This window comes from Ranitomeya variabilis, chromosome 1 (genome assembly GCF_051348905.1).
Source record: "Ranitomeya variabilis isolate aRanVar5 chromosome 1, aRanVar5.hap1, whole genome shotgun sequence".
Taxonomy (NCBI): Eukaryota; Metazoa; Chordata; class Amphibia; order Anura; family Dendrobatidae; genus Ranitomeya; species Ranitomeya variabilis.
The window spans coordinates 507,599,950-507,619,200 of NC_135232.1; the positions used below are offsets into that span (position 1 = coordinate 507,599,950).

At 44.4% G+C, this 19,251-nt stretch overlaps 1 protein-coding gene across 1 annotated transcript in view; it reads right to left on the reverse strand.

Moving 5' to 3' along the window:
• Positions 1–19,251, reverse strand: part of MED26 (mediator complex subunit 26) — an 80,908-nt gene that overhangs the window by 41,980 nt on the left and 19,677 nt on the right. The window lies entirely within an intron of this gene.

Here is a 19,251-nt window from a genome sequence, read left to right on the forward strand (position 1 = left end):
AAAAAGAAAAAAATATATAAAATTAGGTTGAAACTATAAAGTGCATCGTTATAAAACTGTAGAACTGGATATTTCAAGGCAACCAACACACAAGTGAACAGGATTGAGTTTGTGAGAAAGTCGAAAAAAAACCCCAAAACTAAGAACCTCGAAAAATATTGAGTTGCTCGTTTCGAGAGAATTTGGTTACTGGATCCTGAATTTTTTTCCCCAGTGTTTTTGACAATTGCATCACTCGTAATATGCAAAACTTGCAAGAAGAATGAAAAATTCTCTCAGATGCCACATCGACGTGTAGGATTTAACATTAACCCCTTCAAGTCGTGGCCCTTTTTCGTTTTTGCGTTTTCGTTTTTCGCTCCCCTCCTTCCCAGAGCCATAACTTTTTTATTTTTCCATCAATATGGCCATGTGAGGGCTTATTTTTTGCGGGACGAGTTGTACTTTTGAACGACACCATTGGTTTTACCATGTCTTTTACTAGAAAACGGGAAAAAAATTCCAAGTGAGGTGAAATTGCAAAAAAAGTGCAATCCCACACTTGTTTTTTGTTTGGCATTTTTTGCTAGGTTCACTAAATGCTAAAACTAACCCTGCCATTGTGATTCTCTAGGTCAATACGAGTTCATAGACACCAAATATGTCTAGGGTATTTTTTATCAAAGTGGTGGAAATAAATTCAAAACTTTGCTTAAAAAAAAATAAAAATAAAAAATTGCGCGATTTTCCGATACCCGTAGCGTCTCCATTTTTCGTGATCTGGGGTCGGTTGGGGGCTTATTTTGTGTGTGCCGAGCTGACGTTTTTAATAATATCACTTTTGTTCTTTTGATCGCCCGTTATTGCATTTTAATGCAATGTCGCGGCGACCAAAAAAAACATAATTCTGGCGTTTTGAATTTTTTTTCACTCCGCTGTTTAGCGATCAGGTTAATCCTTTTTTTTTTATTGATAGATCGGGCAATTCTGAACGCAGTGATACCAAATACGTGTAGGTTTGAATTTTTTTTGTATTGTTTTATTTAGGATGGGGCGAAAGGGGGGTGTTTTAAACTTTTTTTATATTTTTTTTCATATTTTTAAAAACAATTTTTTTTTTTTTTACTTGTGCCATGCTTCAATAGCCTCTATGGGAGGCTAGAATCTGGCACAACTCGATTGGCTCTGCTACATAGCAGCGATCATCAGATCGCTGCTATGTAGCTGAATTGCAGGTGTGCTGTGAGCGCCGACCACAGGGGGGCGCTCACAGCAGGCCTGCATCAGTAACCATAGAGGTCTCAAGGACCTCTATGGTTACTGTCCTGACACATCGCCGACCCCCGATCATGTGACAGGGGTCGGCGATGCGCTCATTTCCAGCCGCACGACCGGAAGCGGTAATTAAATGCCGCTGTCAGCGTTTGACAGCGGCATTTAACAGGTTAATAGCGGCGGGTGAATAGCGATCAGCAAAACAGCTGACATGTCGCGACTTTGATGTGGGCTCAGCGCCGGAGCCCACATCAAAGGGGGGAGTCATGACATGCGCAGTAATAGTACGGCGCATGTCGTGAAAGGGTTAAGGGCAAGTTCACACAGGGCGTTTTTGCTGCATTTTTTGTGTGCTAATTTTCAGCTGCTATTTACAGTACCAGCAAAGTCTATGAGAGTTCATAAATCTCATGCACACACCTTGGTTTTTTATATGATCAGGATTTTGTGCTTTGCTGCGTTTCTTTGGACATAGATCATGTCACTTTCAGCGTTTTTCCTGCGTTTTTCACCCATTTACTTTAATGGATGTTGAAAAAATGCAGCAAAAACACAAGTATTATTTGCTGCTGAAAATCCAAAGACATTAGCATGGACAAAAAAAAAATGCACCAAAAAAACCGCACCAAATATGCAACAAAAAACTAACCAAAAATGCACCTAAACCTGCGTTTTTGACGCAGCTTCTTTCCTGCCAAGATAAGGTTTTGCTGCAGAAAAAAAAAGCAGCAAAAACGCCCTGTGTGAGATTACCCTAAACGTCAAGTACTGCTGCAACAAGGTTTACATAGATTCCTCACCAATTATTGACAAGGCATCTGAAATCGTCACATTGCATTTGTTTTTTGACTTTTAGGTGTTGGACAAGACGACCTAAATGTATTTTGCGGCTTGGTGAACACTTGCCATAGCATGGCTACAAACACTTACGCTTGCCTTGAAAATATATTCTACATCTGGCAGCATCTGCAGTACGATTGCATTTTAATGCAAGCAGTTGACCAAGAAAAAACAAATTAAGGCTGTGTGCACACGTAGCAGATTTTTTGCGTTTTTTTCGCTATAAAAACGCTATAAAACTGCGAAAAAAATGCTAACATTAAGCATCCTATGTGACAGAAAGCAATCCGCATTTTTTGTGCACATGCTGCATTTTTTTCCTGAGCGGAATTGCAATCCAGAAAAAAACGCATGTTCATTAAAATTGCGGAATCGCGGCGATTCTGCACACATAGGAGTGCATTGATCTGCTTACTTCCCGCACGGGGCTGTGCACACCATGCGGGAAGTAAGCAGATTATGTGCGGTTGGTACCCAGGGTGGAGCAGAGGAGACTCTCCTCCACGGACTGGGCACCATGTATTTGGTAAAAAAAAAGAATTAAAATAAAAAATAGCGATATACTCACCTTCTGGCGGCCCGACCTTCTCAGCGGCTTCCGTGGTGAAGCTGGAAATGTTGCAACACATTTAGCAGTTTCCGGAGATGGAACATGGAAATTAAAAGGATTCCCTTTTTTTTTTTGGTGTCTATTGGAAAACATTAGAAAAAAGTAGTGCACGCTGTGGTTACAAGCGGGTCGTGTCAAGTGGGTAGTGCACGCTGTGGTTACAAGCGGGTCGTGTCAAGTGGGTAGTGCACGCTGTGGTTACAAGCGGGTCGTGTCAAGTGGGTAGTGCACGCTGTGGTTACAAGCGGGTCGTGTCAAGTGGGTAGTGCACGCTGTGGTTACAAGCGGGTCGTGTCAAGTGGGTAGTGCACGCTGTGGTTACAAGCGGGTCGTGTCAAGTGGGTAGTGCACTCTGTGGTTACAAGCGGGTCGTGTCAAGTGGGTAGTGCACGCTGTGGTTACAAGCGGGTCGTGTCAAGTGGGTAGTGCTGTGGTTAGAAGCGGGTCGTGTCAAGTGGGTAGTGCTGTGGTTACAAGCAGGTCGTGTCAAGTGGGTAGTGCTGTGGTTACAAGAAGGTTGTGTCAACATGCATGTGTTGTGACTGACAACGCGACTCATGCAGCTGCGGCCCCGGACACCTGATTATCGGAGCTCTTCAGCTTCTTCGGTAAGCGCTATAGCTTGCCGAATAAGGAGGGAGCCAACGATATTCGCTCATGTCTAGTCAGAAAGTAGATGGAAATAGAAAATGTCTGCTTTCTAACCCCTTCCCAACATGTTCATCACACTTCAGGTGCCAGTGTATGGAGTAGGCTTAGAAGATGAACCCCATTCCTCACCAAGCGAATGTCAGCTGTGTTAAACAGCCTGCATGCATTTGGCTCTAGTAGCAGCAATTGGAGCTAGCTGATTACCACAGTTTATCCCCTTCAATCTCTTACACTGTCACTTAGGAAACAATCCATGTGTTAGTCCGTTTGGAGAAACACACACACACACCTCTACTGATATTCATATGCATAGGATAGTTCACACTAGGTGTTATTACTGCATTCTTATGCTCATTTTCAGCTGCATTTTACAGTAGCAGCAAAGTCAAATTTCAGAAATCTCATGCACAGTTTTTTTGTCATCAGTATTTTGTGCTTTGCATGTTTTTTGGATATAGAGCATGTCACTTCTTTGAGCATTTTTCACCCATTGACTTGAATGGGTGGTGAAAAAAACGCACCAAAAACATAAGCATCAGGTTTTGCTTTGTTTTTTTGTGCTAAAACCTTAGTCTATGAAATATGACTTTTTCAACACTAAACTTTATCAGCATGCACGATAGACAAATCTAGCATGACAAAACCACTGCAAAAAACTTGCTTTTTTTCCTGCAGCTTCTTTCCCGATAAAGTTTTACTGCAGAAAAAACCCCGCTGAAAACACACCTTGTCTGAACTTGCCCTTAGTGGTACGCACAAGGTTTTTGTAACAGTGCAATGAAGCCATTAGCCTGATGGAACAAAATCGCTGGGGGACAGTGCTCCAGAGTGGGAGGAGTGGGCTGATTTAAGAGGTACGATTTAAAAAAAAAAAATTCATTAAGCACATCAGGGCACTTAAAGGGGTTGTACAGTAGTGGCCGACCTCTAACGCCCTACTGCTCAGTATGATGCCATCCCAAATATGTTTTTTGTTTTATTACTTTATACTTTTGCACATTAAAAACAGGTTATGGAGAGAGCAGGAGCAAGTCACTTTTTGTTGCTGCATCTTGAGATGCATAATCACTTTCCTACGAACGAGGCCACATAAAGGACTTGTTTTTTTCGTCTAATTAGTTGCGAGATTATTTTTGCACCAAATTGGGGGTACACATAATTTGACTAATTTTTAATTGTTGGCGCAAAGATGGAAATAAACACAGAAAAGTCGCAATCTTATTTTATTTTTTAAATAAAAACTTTATTCAATTTAATTACACTTTTTGTGTGCCTCTAGGGAACGAAGCAGAATTTGTCGCATTGCCTATATGATGCACTTGATTTGAATACTCTGTATTCCAAAGCATTATTGCTCCTCGGTGTTAAATTAGGCCATGCGTCTGGTTGACAGATAACCCAATCCGGGTAAACACGTCCCCTTATCCAGTCCACATTCTGCAATCCCCCCCCCACACTCCTTAAGGCTACTTTCACACTAGCGTCGGGCAATGAACGTCGCAATGCGTCGTTGTGGAGAAAAGGCATCCTGCAAAGTTGCCCGCAGGATGCGTTTTTTTCCCATAGACTTATTAGCGACGCATTGCGACGCAGTGCCACACGTCGCGACAGTTGCGTCGTGTTTTGGCGGACCGCAGCCACAAAAAAAGTTACATGTAACATTTTTTTGTGCATCGAGACCACCATTTTCGTCAGTGAATGCGCTGCCGAAACTCCACCCCCTCCTCCCCGGACCTTGCAATGGGGCAGCGGAAGCGTCGTAACACTGCTTCCTCTGCCCACGTCGGGCATTTTTTTCACAGTATGAGTCGGTACGTCGGCCGACGCAGCGCGACGGCCCCGTACCGACGCTAGTGTGAAAGCAGCCTTAGTCAGCAAAAACATCCCTGTGGGGGAATTAATATGTACTAAATGAAATTGTTCCCACCAACAAGACTACCTTACAGAATCAGAAAAAGTTCTTTATAGATAAAGGGGAAGGGATTACCCAGATTGGACCTTTACCCCTTTACAGCCTATGACATATAGGTACATCATAGGTCGCCTCTCCCTCTTTGTGCTGGAGCCCAACCTTTTCCAACACATGATACATGTAGCTGATCAGATCAGCTGACATGTGCTCCTAACAGCCGCGTGTGGAATAGAAATCCACCAGCAGCTGTTAACATCTTAAATGCTGTTGTCAATCTCTGAAAGTGGAATTTCACTTGCGCAAACTGGATGTGCGTCATAAGCCCTGCCCATCGGCGCCCCTGTCACATGACTGCGGGGAGCCAGAGGGTTGGCAGGAGACCCCTGTGGTCGTCATTGCTGGACTGCAAAGAGCTGCCCTGGAATCTCACAGAACTGGAAGAATGTAAGAATGGATGAAAATCCCTCAAACGAGAACTGAAAGACTCTTCGGGTGAGTGTCCACGGTCAGTAAACGCTGCTTGTTTGACGCTGCGCAGAGCTGCAGCGTCAAACACGCAGCGTCCAGATGTTCCAGCATAGTGGAGGGGATTTTTTGAAATCCCGTGTCCACTATGCGTGGAAACCCGCACGCGGCGGGCCTGCGACTCCGGACATGCTGCGCGTCTTTTCAGATCGCAGCATGTCCGTACACCTTGCGGGGACGCAGCGTCCTCGCAAGGCATAACACAGGGCCCTATGGGAGGGGGGGGGCGATGATCCCAGATGTGTACAGTTAACACATCCGGCATCATCGCGTCCCAGAAGGGGGCAGGGCTTAGCACCGAGCGGCTTCGCTGCTCCGGCGATACCGCCGGCCATCCTGAACGTGGACACGCAGCCTTAGTTCGAGCTGGGATACTTTCAAAAGGGGGTGCTAGTAGTTACTAAACATGAAGGGGGTACCCATCAGCTCATTTTCCTTTTTGTAATTTTTAAAATGTAAAAGATGAAATTATTTTTTGCCTGAAATACAAAGGAAAGGTGTCATCTAACTTAAGGCCTTTTAGAGATCATTTCATCTTCAACTTGCTTAACTGTTCAAAAGTTATTTTGAAAAGGGGTGCCTAAACTTTTACATGCCACTGTATAGCACAAAACGTTTGTTGGTGTATGAATCCTTTTCAAGGCACTGTATACATATATATATTATATGGGTTAATTTGAATCCCTATCCTTTAATGGTGGATATGTATGTACACACATCATTAAATAACAAGGATTCAAGTTACCTTGTGACAGCTTTGTACCTCCATCAATCTAAAATAGGTAAAAAAAACTAGGTGGCAATTTTGTAGATTAAAGTTTGCCTCACGATCAGCAGTCATAAGAAAAAAGCAGCAGTGCAACAGCGTTCCGATTTCGAGGCGATCAGGAATAGCAGTTTTGTTTTTAGTGGTCTACAATAAGGAGTCAACCACGAGTAGAATAGAACCCAGACTCTTTCTATACACGTTTAGCACTAGTGTTTGCTACACCAGGAGCATAGTAACTTGGTGTTCCTGACAATTGATCCAACAACCACCAGTTCTGCATTCCAGAGCAAAGGTTTTCAGGGAGCCAAACATCAAAACTAAGCTGGTGTCTTACCAGGCAGTACAAGTAACACAAGGCATCACACTGTACCTGTCATTTTTCAGAACTATCATAAAACTTTTTCATTTCATAGCTATCAGTATCAACCTCATGTCACAAGCTGCAGACTGGGAGCGGGTCCAGAGAGCGGTGTACAGGCTCAATAGACTTCTGTATGCATATTAGCTATAAGAGCTGAGTGCTTCAGCACCCTGAGCAATGCAATTCAGAGTATGTTATAAAGTGGACAGTAGGTGTCCAATAAAGTCCACACTTAGGCTATGTTCACACTGGGCGTTTTTTCAGCTTTTTCTACTGCAGCAAAACCTGCACTCTTGTCAAAAACACAGGTTTTGGTGCATTTTTATAGGATCCCACAGTTCAGCTTTGCTTCCAGAAGCATTCACACAGGTCAGCAATGCAAGACATATGTTGACATTCTGTAATGCTGTAGATAAGCCCCCGATGTTACCTGAAAGGAGAAAAAGAGGTTATAATATACTCACCCAGGGGCGGCCCCGTCAAATGGGTGTCTCAGGTCCGCTCCGGCGCCTCCCATCTTCATTACATGACGTCCTCTTCTGGTCTCCGCACCGCGGCTCCAGCGCAGGCGTACTTTGTCTCCCCTGTTGAGTGCAGGCGCTGGGCCTCTCTGACCTTACCGGCGCCTGCGCACTGCAGTACTTTGCTCTGCCCTCAACAGGGCAGACAAAGTACGCCTGCGCCGAAGCCGCGGTGCGGGAGGCGCTGTACCAGACCCGAGAAGCCCATCGGAGTGGGACCGCCCCTGGGTGAGTATAATCTAACGTCTTTTTCTCCTCTTACAGGTAACATCGGCGGCTTATCTACAGCATTACAGAATGCTGTAGATAAGCCCCTGATGACGGTGGGCTTACCTCACCATCGATTTTGGGGGTGACAGGTTCGCTTTAAGACATTGGCATTGCATTGAATTTGTAGGATACTGTTTACTCACATCTTGGTCAGTTAATGTTTACTTTATACACATCACTGATTTAATTAACCCCTTAGTGACCGCCAATGTGTATTAAAATGGTGGCCACCAAGGTTTTTAAAACGGCAATTGGGAATAAGGATGTAGCGCCCTACCCCTAGGGTCAGAAAATCTACAGGGGGGGGACTCAGCTACTGGGGGTAGCAGAGACCCCAGAGAACATGATCAGGGACTGATTTTCCAGTGTCCGATCACGTGATCACTGTTATTCAGTGAATAATGGCAATCACCAAAAAAAAAATGTGCTGGCTGTAACAATCATTTCTCTCTCTGACAAGATATAAATCGCTGGTCAACTTTTAACCCTTATAACTTCCTAACAAAAAAAAAAAAAGTAGGTTTCCAAAATCGTACTGATGTAAATGGAGATGTGGGAAATGTTATTTATTAAGTATTAACTAAAAAACAGGTCTGTTGAGTCTGTGTATTTTCGTGGAAATAAAATGGATCAACTCCTAAAATTTATAATAAATTGGGTACAGTAGTACAATGCAGGATGTGCTGTAAATGTTTTCATAATTTGAGAAAGTGATGAAATGTCCTATAAATGTCTGTTCTGTTCCTGATCTAAGGAGATGAATCTGTGCTGCACTTTATGTACATGCTCAGTAGTGACCGGCGTAGTGGGGTCAGGAGTCAGAGAAATTGAGGAGTCGAGTCAGATTTGGCTTGCCGACTCAACAGCCATGGAAAAACTGATGAAAAAAAGTGACAAGCTCCATTGTGCAAAAAAACCAAAAAAAAAAACAAGCAAAGCAAAAAATATTGAGAAAAAACAAGGTGTGTGCATGAGAATTCTGAAATCCCAGACGTCGCTGGTACTGTAAAATGCAGCTGAATATTTGCATAAAAAACAATTTTTGTTTAGAGATTGGTGGGTCTTGGCACACAGTCCACAAATGAAATGGCAACCTTCATAGGACGTCAGAGAGGTACAAAAGGCAGCTGACATGTGGATGACACCACATAATGCTATATAACCTGAATACTCTGGCATTACTGTAGTTAATCCCAGCTGTCCACTCGTAGCCATTTCATACCCACAGTGGTCTAGGACACAAAATATTTGGTAATTTCTGAGTGGCCATCACTTTAATCTTCCATTTCTAAAAGGAGACAACTCACAGCTACAAAGGTAAATCGTACCAAAAAAACAAAAAAAATGATATCAGGTTCATAGCAAATTGATACTGAATAGAATCCATCAATACTTCACTTCAGACTTAAGAAAAGGATTTCCTAGTCCTACAAGACAGGACCGAAAACTGTATAGAAGGCTCCTGAATCCCAAGCCATAGCACACAATACATATTTGGTATGTATCTGAACATCTGAGATTTGTTGGTGTGCCACCCGATTTGTTATTGGAGATGGCACAGACGTATTCAGCATGCCTTAATCTAATCTCCAAAATCGGATCAGGAAAAGACATCCATAAAACTTGGAAGTAACTCATTCTTTGATTTTTTTTTTTAAAATCAATTAATTTTTATTGAAAATATTTCTTCAGTTCTTTGCAACATGTATAACCACTGATCAATCATTTTAACCCCTTACTGCCAGCTGACGGAATAGTAAGTCAATTGGCAGTATCCCCCGCTTTGAAGTGGGCTCCGGCAGTGTTTTTAACAGCTGACATGTGCCTGCAATAGGCGTGAGCAGAATGACGATCCGCCTGCGCCTATTGTAGTTAAATGTCGCTATAAAACTGACAGCAAGCATTTAAATGCACTTCCGGACGGCAGTCCGGAAATATGCGCAGCGACGACCCCTGCCACGTGATCGGGGGTCGACGCTGTTTTGCCATCACAACTAGAGGTCTCCTTGAGACCTCTATGGCTGCTGATTGCTATGAGCGACACCCATAGCAAGCCTGTAATTGTGCTGCATAGAGGTGATCTGAGCATTGCTCCTATGTAGACTATTGAAGCATGACAAAAGTAAAAAAAAAAAAAAAGTTTAAAAATATGTAAAAAAATAAAAACATAAAAGTTCAAATCACCCCCCTTTCGCCCCAATCAAAATAAAATAAAAAAATCAAACCTACACATATTTGGTATCGCCGCTTTCAGAATAGCCCGATCAATAAAAGAATTAACATGACCGCTAAAAGGCGTAGCGAAAGAACGTATCTGCACAAAAGTGATATCATTAAAAATGTCAGCTCGGCAAGCAAAAAATAAGTCCTCACACGGCCATATTGATGGAAAAATAAAAAAAAGGTATAGCTCTGGAAAGAAGGAGCGAAAAACGAAAAAGCTCCGGTCATGAAGGGGTTAATGGATGTCTGAACAGAGCCATTTATTTCCATGGGTTTGTGTACCTTGTTGTGTACCGCGACTTGTTCGCGAAATTTATCAGACTACTACATGCTGCGGTTTTTCTTCACAGAAAATCTTGCAGAAATTCAGCTGCATTTAACACTTGAAGTAAAGTGGACGATTTGGTGTTTCTTTTTCCCCAATAGGCTTTTATTTATAGCCGGAAAAAACACCACATCATTGTGTTTTTAAGAGCAAATTTTCAGCGTTTCTACACTTCCAACACTAAAAAAATAAAAATCTGCACCAAAAACATCTCAAGTGAAAAATGTAGCAAAAACACAATCAAAGCAGATTGTTAAGGCATATTTTGGTAAGGATACCTGTAGAAGAGAAAAAACATGCAATTTTCTTACGTGGAAACATGGTCTAAACTCTAAAGGGTTTTTTTTCCCTGCGATTTTCAATTAGCCTGGCTAAATACCCACCAAATCCAAGCAGGTATTTTCACATACAAAAGATTTGGTCTGGCTTTTCTGCTGTCTATGGGCCCGATTTATCAAGTCGTTTTCGAGTAACATTTCTGCTGTAGGCACAGAGGTAAGATGCGCCCAAGCCATTAAGAGGCATGCGCCTCAATGAATTAGGCACATCTTACTACAGCGATTTGTTTAATGTGACTGGCATGCACAACGTGGGTCTAAGGCCTGCGCTACACTAACCCTTTTTGTATCGATTAGAACTATTTTGCTACAGCTGCAGTTCAAAGCAATACATATAGTTGTATGAAATGAAATGGACTGCATCTTCCACTTAATAGATCAAATGAAGCAGCTGTACAAAAAGGTCCAGCAAGCCCACCCCTTAAAGGGAACCTGTTACCAGGTTTGGCTGATGGGAGATACGACCACCACCTTTCAGGGCTGATATACAGCATTCTATAATGCTGTGTATTTGTACCCACCCCGACCTGAAAGATAAGAAAGCGCTTTTATTATACTCACCTGCGGCGCGGTTCGTTCCGATGGGTGTCAAGTGTCTTGGTCTGGCGTCTGCCTTCTTCTTGCGATGCCACCCTCCTTCTTGCTTTGTGTGGGTGACGCGTTGCTAAGTCATCCATACAGTCTCCCTGGAATCGCGCTCCTGCACAGGCGTACTCCTCTGCCCCGACTAGGGCAGAGTAAAGTACTGCAGTGCGCAGGCAACACAGCCCTTTCACCTTTCCCGACTCCTGCGCACTGCAGTACTTTGCTCTGCCCTCAACAGGTCAGAGGAGTATGTCTGCGCCAGAGCGTGGTGCCGAGGAGACTGTATGGAGGACATTGGGACAAACCATCTACATGAAGCGAGAATGAGGACAGCATCGCAAGAAGGGAGGCGCCAGACCAAGACGACAGACATCCCTCGGTCTGGACCGCCCTGCAGGTGAGTATAAGAACAGCTCTCATCTTACATGTCGGGTTGGGGCTTACATACAGCATTATAGAATGCTGTATATCAGCCCTGAAAGGTGGTTGCCTCATCTTTCCCACATACAAGTCTATGGGAAAATACAGGATCCTGCATTCTAAAAAAAAAAAAAAAAAAACCGACAGATTGTAACGGAAGCTGAAAAACACAAGTTTTTTCACACAAGTGAAAGTAACCTTACTAGATGCTTCTACACTGGCTCTTCACTGGCAGATAAAAAAAAAAAAAAAAAAAAAAAAATGATATCCAGCCATCACTAAATAAGATCACACTTCAGCCCTCCTTATAAGCTCTCACTTTATTTAGGGGACTATAGTAGGATTATCCTTCCATCTATAATCTGCTAAGTCAGCAAGCAGAGTTGGTACCAGCTGCACATGTGCTGAGGAACTATGACTGAACATTATACACTTAAAAGAAAACCATACTGACAAAGCTTATTCTCAAAAGTTACTTGGATGTGAAATTGAAGCATAACATCATTTCTGGCTATTATATGACTGGTATCCTGCATTTTCACCAATACTTCCCTTTTCATGAGTAGAGTTGAGCAAATTTGTTCGGGTCCCTCCTTATTCGGCAAGTTATAGAGCTTGCCGAATAAGCTGCAGAGGGAACCCCGATACGTGGAGCGCGCCGGCTGATCAGCTGTCCGGAACCGCAGCTGCATGTGTTGCAGCTGTGTCACCGTCACAGCACATGCATGGAGAGCCTTTTTGTTGGGCTCTCCATGCATATAATGTGACAGTGACACAGCCGCGACACATGCAGCTGCGGCGCTGATCAAGCGGCGCGCTCCATGTATCGGGGTTCCCTCTGCAGCTTATTTGGCAAGTGCTATAGACTCCCAAATAAGCAGGGGCCCAACCAAATTCACTCAACTCTATTCGTGCGCCCTCTCTAACTTGCAATCCAACTGAGCTGGTATGATCTCAGAGGGATTCCTGCTCTTCATTCATACAAATACAAGCTGCAGCAGCACAGAGGAAACTATACAGCAGAACTGAGCTCTCTGGGTATGAATCAGTTCTGGGGTGAGGTATAAGTTGTTAGAAAGTGAATATGCTCAGATAAGGTGTTATTCGAGCATGCTCGGGTGCTAACAGACTGACTTTGTCGTGCTCAAAAAATATGTTCGAGTCCCCACGCCTGCTCGACAGTGTGTATACCAGTGGTACACAGCATATATTCTCTTATAATATCCATATGGCCATAGTCACTGTACACCAGCAGTTCAAAGTGTGTATACTCTCAAGTTATCCTTATGAGCAGACAGTGTATCCCAGTTTACTCCAAATCCCAAATGAATATATAAGCTAATCAGCTTCATATGAAATTGGCCCAATGTGGAAGCTGGAGTGCACTATATTTACTATATACAGTCATGACACCCTTGAAATTGTTGCAGAAAATGAAGTACCGTATATACTCGAGTATAAGCCGACCCGAGTATAAGCCGACCCCCCTAATTTTGGCACAAAAAAACTGGGAAAACTTATTGACTCGAGTATAAGCCTAGGGTGGAAAATGCAGCAGCTACCGGTGAATTTCAAAATTAAAAATAGATACTCCATACCGTTCATTATGGCCCCATAGATGCTCGACAGACAAAGCTGTGCCACATATAATGCTCTGCACCGTTCATTATGGCCCCATAGATGCTCCATAGAAAGCTGTGCCATATACAATGCTCTGCACCTTTGATTATGGCCCCATAGATAGCTGTGCCATATATAATGCTCTGCACCTTTGACCTTTGATTATGGCCCCATAGATGCTCCACATAAAGCTGTGCCATATATAGTGCTCTGCACCCTTGCCCCATAGATGCTCCACATAAAGCTGTGCCTTATATAGTGCTCTGCACCGTTGCCCCATAGATACTCCACATACCGTATATACTCGAGTATAAGCCGAGATTTTCAGCCCAAATTTTTGGGCTGAAAGTGCCCCCTCGGCTTATACTCGAGTCACGGTCGGCGGGTGAGGGGGAGAGGGCGCTGATGCATACTCACCTAGTCCCGGCGCTCCTGTCGCTACCCCTGCCCGTCCCACGGTCTCCGGGTGCAGCAGCCTCTTCCCCTGAGCGGTCACGTGGGACCGCTCATTAGAGAAATGAATAGGCTGCTCCACCTCCCATAGGGGCGGAGCCGCCTATTCATTTCTCTAATGAAGCGGTGCCGGTGACCGCTGATAGAGGAAGAGGCTGCGGCACCGAAGACAGGCAGGGGGAAGGAGCGGGACGCCGGGAGCAGGTAAGTATGTCATATTCACCTGTCCGCGTTCCACACGCCGGGCGCTGTCTCCATCTTCCCGGCGTCTCTCTCTCTCCTCACTGACTGTGCAGGTCAGAGGGCGCGATGACGCATATAGTGTGCGCGCCGCCCTCTGCCTGATCAGTCAGTGCAGGGAGACGCCGGGAAGATGGCGCCGAGGAGCTGCAAGAGAGGTGAGTATGTGTTTTATTATTTTTATTGCAGCAGCAGCACAGCTATAGGGCAATAATGGACGGTGCAGAGCACTATATGGCACAGCTATGGGGCAATGGTGCAGAGCACTATATGGCACAGCTATGGGGCAGTAATGGTGCAGAGCACTGTATGGCACAGCTATGGGGCAATAATGGTGCAGAGCACTGTATGGCACAGCTATGGGGCAATAATGGTGCAGAGCACTATATGGCACAGCTATGGGGCAATAATGGTGCAGAGCACTGTATGGCACAGCTATGGGGCAATAATGGTGCAGAGCACTATATGGCACAGCTATGGGGCAGTAATGGTGCAGAGCACTGTATGGCACAGCTATGGGGCAATAATGGTGCAGAGCACTATGGCACAGCTATGGGGCAATAATGGTGCAGAGCACTGTATGGCACAGCTATGGGGCAATAATGAACGGTGCAGAGCACTATATGGCACAGCTATGGGGCAATAATGGTGCAGAGCACTATATGGCACAGCTATGGGGCAATAATGGTGCAGAGCACTATATGGCACAGCTATGGGGCAATAATGGTGCAGAGCACTGTATGGCACAGCTATGGGACAATAATGGTGCAGAGCACTGTATGGCACAGCTATGGGGCAATAATGGTGCAGAGCACTATATGGCACAGCTATGGGGCAGTAATGGTGCAGAGCACTGTATGGCACAGCTATGGGGCAATAATGGTGCAGAGCACTGTATGGCACAGCTATGGGGCAATAATGGTGCAGAGCACTGTATGGCACAGCTATGGGGCAATAATGGTGCAGAGCACTATATGGCACAGCTATGGGGCAATAATGAACGGTGCAGAGCACTATATGGCACAGCTATGGGGCAATAATGGTGCAGAGCACTATATGGCACAGCTATGGGGCCATAATGAACAGTATGGAGCATCTATTTTTATTTTTGAAATTCACCGGTAGCTGCTGCATTTCCCACCCTAGGCTTATACTCGAGTCAATACGTTTTCCCAGTTTTTTGTGGCAAAATTAGGGGGGTCGGCTTATACTCGGGTCGGCTTATACTCGAGTATATACGGTAAATCTGTGCCATTGCTGCTGCAATAAAAAAAAAAAAACACATACTCACCTCTCTTGCTTGCAGCTCCTCAGCGTCCCGTCGTCTCTCTGCACTGACTGATCAGGCAGAGGGCGGTGCGCACACTATATGCGTCATCGCGCCCTCTGACCTGAAGTCAGAACAAGAGGACGCGAAGACTGAGCGGCGCCCGGCGGGTGGAACGAGGGAAGGTAAATATGACATACTGTCCTGCTCCCGGCGTCCCGCTCCCGGCGTCCCGCTCCCGGCGTCCCGCTCCCGGCGTCCCGCTCCCGGCGTCCCGCTCCCGGCGTCCCGCTCCCGGCGTCCCGCTCCCGGCGTCCCGCTCCTTCCCCTGGACAGCTGGTCTCCGGGTGCCGCAGCCTCTTCCTCTGTCAGCGGTCACCGGCACCGCTGATTAGAGAAATGAATTATGCGGCTCCGCCCCTATGGGAGGTGGAGCAGCCTATTCATTTCTCTAATGAGCGGTCCCACGTGACCGCTGAACAGGGGAAGAGCTGCGGCACCGAAGACCGTGGGACGGGCAGGGGGAGCGCCAGGAGCCCCGGAAGCAGGTAAGTATGCCTCAGCGCCCTCTCCCCCTCACCCGCCGACCGTGACTCGAGTATAAGCCGAGGGGGCACTTTCAGCCCAAAAATTTGGGCTGAAAATCTCGGCTTATACTCGAGTATATACGGTATTTCTCCCAGAAAAGTATTGCAATTACACATTTTGTTATACACGTTTATTTCTTGTGTATTGGAACACAAAAAAACAAAAAAAAAAAAAAAAAAGGCAAATTGGGCATGATTTCACACTAAACCTCAAAAATAGGCCAGACAATTGTTGGCAACCTCAACTTAATATTTGGTTGAACACTCTTTGAAATAAATAACTGCAATCAATTGCTTCCTATAACCATCAAAAGCTTCTTAGGGTATGCGTCCATGGGCCGGATTACATCCGGATTAGCTGCGGATTGAATGCTGCGTACAACCACAGCGTTCAACCCGCAGAGGATGTTACAGCATAGTGGAGGGGATTTAAATCCAGTTTCCACCATGCGTGCGAACATGCATCCGGTGGCCCTGCGTTTACGGACATGCGGCACATCTTTTTAGAACGCAGCATGTCTGTTTACCCTGCGGCTAGGCTCCGTCCCCGCAAGGTAAATAACAGGGTGCTATGTATAGGGTGTGGTGATTCCAGATGTGTGCAATGAACACATACGGAATCCCCGCGCGTACAGAAGAGCCGACAATCCGGACCGTGGACACGCACCCTTACACCCATTAACTGGAACTTTGGACCACTATTCTATTGCAAACTGCTCCAGGTGTCTCATTTGAAGGCACCTTCTCAGTTTTCACAACAGCAATTTTAACATCTCTCCACAGGATTTAGATCTGGACTCATTGTTGGCCACTTCATAACTCTCCAGCGCTGAGTTTCCGTCCATTTCCGGGTTCTTTAAGTATTTTTAGGGTCATTGTCCTGCTGCAAGACCCAGGACGCAAACCCAGCTTTCTGACACTGGGCACTACATGGAGCCCCAAAATCTGTTGGTAATCTTCAGGTTTCTTGATGCCTTGCACACAAGAATCAAGCCAAACAGTTATCAGCAAAACAACCTCAAAACATCTCTGAACCTCCACCATATTTGACTGTAGGTACTGTGTTCTTTTTAATCTGGACTATCCTGCATTGCATCCTTTCATCAATTTTTCTCTGCCATCCACAGCCAGGGAGATTAGCTACAGTGACATGGGTTGTAAACCTCTTGATTATGTTGCGTACCATGTATAAAGGAAAATCAAGATCTCTGGAAATGGAATTGTACCCTTGAGACTGGATATTGTTCAATAATTTTGGTTCTCAAGTATTCAGACAGTTCACTTTCCTTTCTGTTCTCCATGCTTAGTGTGGCACACACAGGCAATGCAAAGATTTAGTCAACTTCTCCCCTTTTTATCTCCTTTTAAATTTAATTTTCACACTGTCCACGCCCATTACTTGCCACAGATGAGTTTGAACTAGCATCACATGCTTCAAACAAAGTTGTTAACCCACAATTTTGTAAAGGTGTCAACAATTTTGTACAGCACACTTGTGGGGTTTGGTGTAAAATGATGTCCAATTTGCCCTTTTTCAGTTTTTTTTTGTGTTCTAATACACACAAAGGAAATAAACGTGTAAAACAAAACTTGTGCAATTGCAATAATTTTCTGGAAGAAATACTTCATTTTCTGGAACAATTTCAAGGGTGCCAACACTTTTGGCCATGATAATTAGCTCTATAAGAAATTTAGAAAAACCTCCACAACATCAATATAGAGAGATAAAAGCTCAGTAAACTACAAAAAATACTGCTGGGTGCCTGAAGGTTGTACAATCTGTCATCTAGTAAACCAAACAAAAACAGATTATGCGGGATTAGAGAGGTTGTCAGAGAGGTCAACATTATCCCCAAATACCCTTAACCCCAATAGAATTACAAAAGAGTTGTACTAAACCTGCTGGTAAAATTTTTCTCTCATACAGCACCCAGGCTACAGTATAATTATCGCACAAGAATGGTCTGAAGTAAAAGTGTGGCAGCAAAAAGCAGGACAGAAGAATTTTAAAGGGGCTTATCAAGGACTCATGTTGGTAGTCTCTTAAGAAAGGGCATTAACCCCTTAATGACTGCCAATAGTTCTTTTTGCTGACCCGCGATATAAGAGAATAGCATCCCTACACAAGTGACAATCCAGCAGCTGTCAGCTGTACACTATAGCTGACAACTTGCTGCATTAGCCACAGTCAGTGTTGGCACTGACCATATCTGTTTAACCCCTTAGGCCGGCATCACACTCAGCATATGAAAATACGGTCCGTTTTTTACGGCCGTAATACGCAGAAATGTTCCCAAAATAGTGATTTGTATGTCATCCGTAGGCAGGGTGTGTCAGCGTATTTTGCACATGTAATCCTCCGTATGTAATCCGTATGGCATCCGTACTGCGAGATTTTCTCGCAGGCTTGCAAAACCGACATCTAATGGATTTATGTGCTCAAATGTTCGTTAAAACATATATACAGTGTGTATGTATGTATATATATATATATATTAGCCATATATAAAATATATATATTTTAATTATACACACTGTATTTATATTTAATTCAGCGCTAGATAGCATAAAAGCCGGTAATTCAATTGCCAGCTTTTGCCATCTCCTTCCCAAACCCGACATGATGAGACATGGTTTACATACAGTAAACCATCTCATATCCCTTTTATTTGCATATTCCACACTACTAATGTTAGTGGTGTGTATGTGCAAAATTTGGGCGCTCTAGCTATTAAAGGGTTAAATCGCTGAAAAAATTGGCGTGGGCTCCCGTGCCATTTTCTCCGCCAGAGTGGTAAAACTAGTGACTGAGGGCAGATAATAGCCTAGAGAGGGTCCATGGTTATTGACCCCCCCGGCTAAAAACATCTGCCCCCAGCCACCCCAGAAAAGGCACATCTGGAAGATGCACCTATTCTGGCACTTGGCCACTCTCTTCCCACTCCTGTGTAGTGGTGGAATATGGGGTAATGAAGGGTTAATAGCACCTTGCTATTGTAAGGTGACATTAAGCCAGATTAATAATGGAGAGGCGTCAATTATGACACCTATCCATTATGAATCCAATAGTACGAAATGGTTAATAAAACACACACATTATTACAAAGTACTTTAATGAAATAAAGACACAGGGTGTTTTGATATTTTATTCTACTCTTAATCCACCTGAAGACCCTCGTTCTGTAAAAAAGGAAAAAACAAACAAAACAACAATATCCCATACCTTCCGTCGTTCTGGCACGTCCCATGATGTAAATCCATCTGAAGGGGTTAAATCATTTTACACCCTGGAGCTCTGCTAAAGCAGCTGTGCTCATGGCTGTAAAAATACGGGGAATGAATGGAGTGCAGGGGAATGTCCTGTAGTTACCTTGAGTCGCGGTGATACTCCCTCTGCTGGATGTCCTCATATGAACTCGAGCCTGGGAATTTTTGGTGAAGAATCAACAAGTGGAACAAAATTGTGAAGTTGAACGAAAT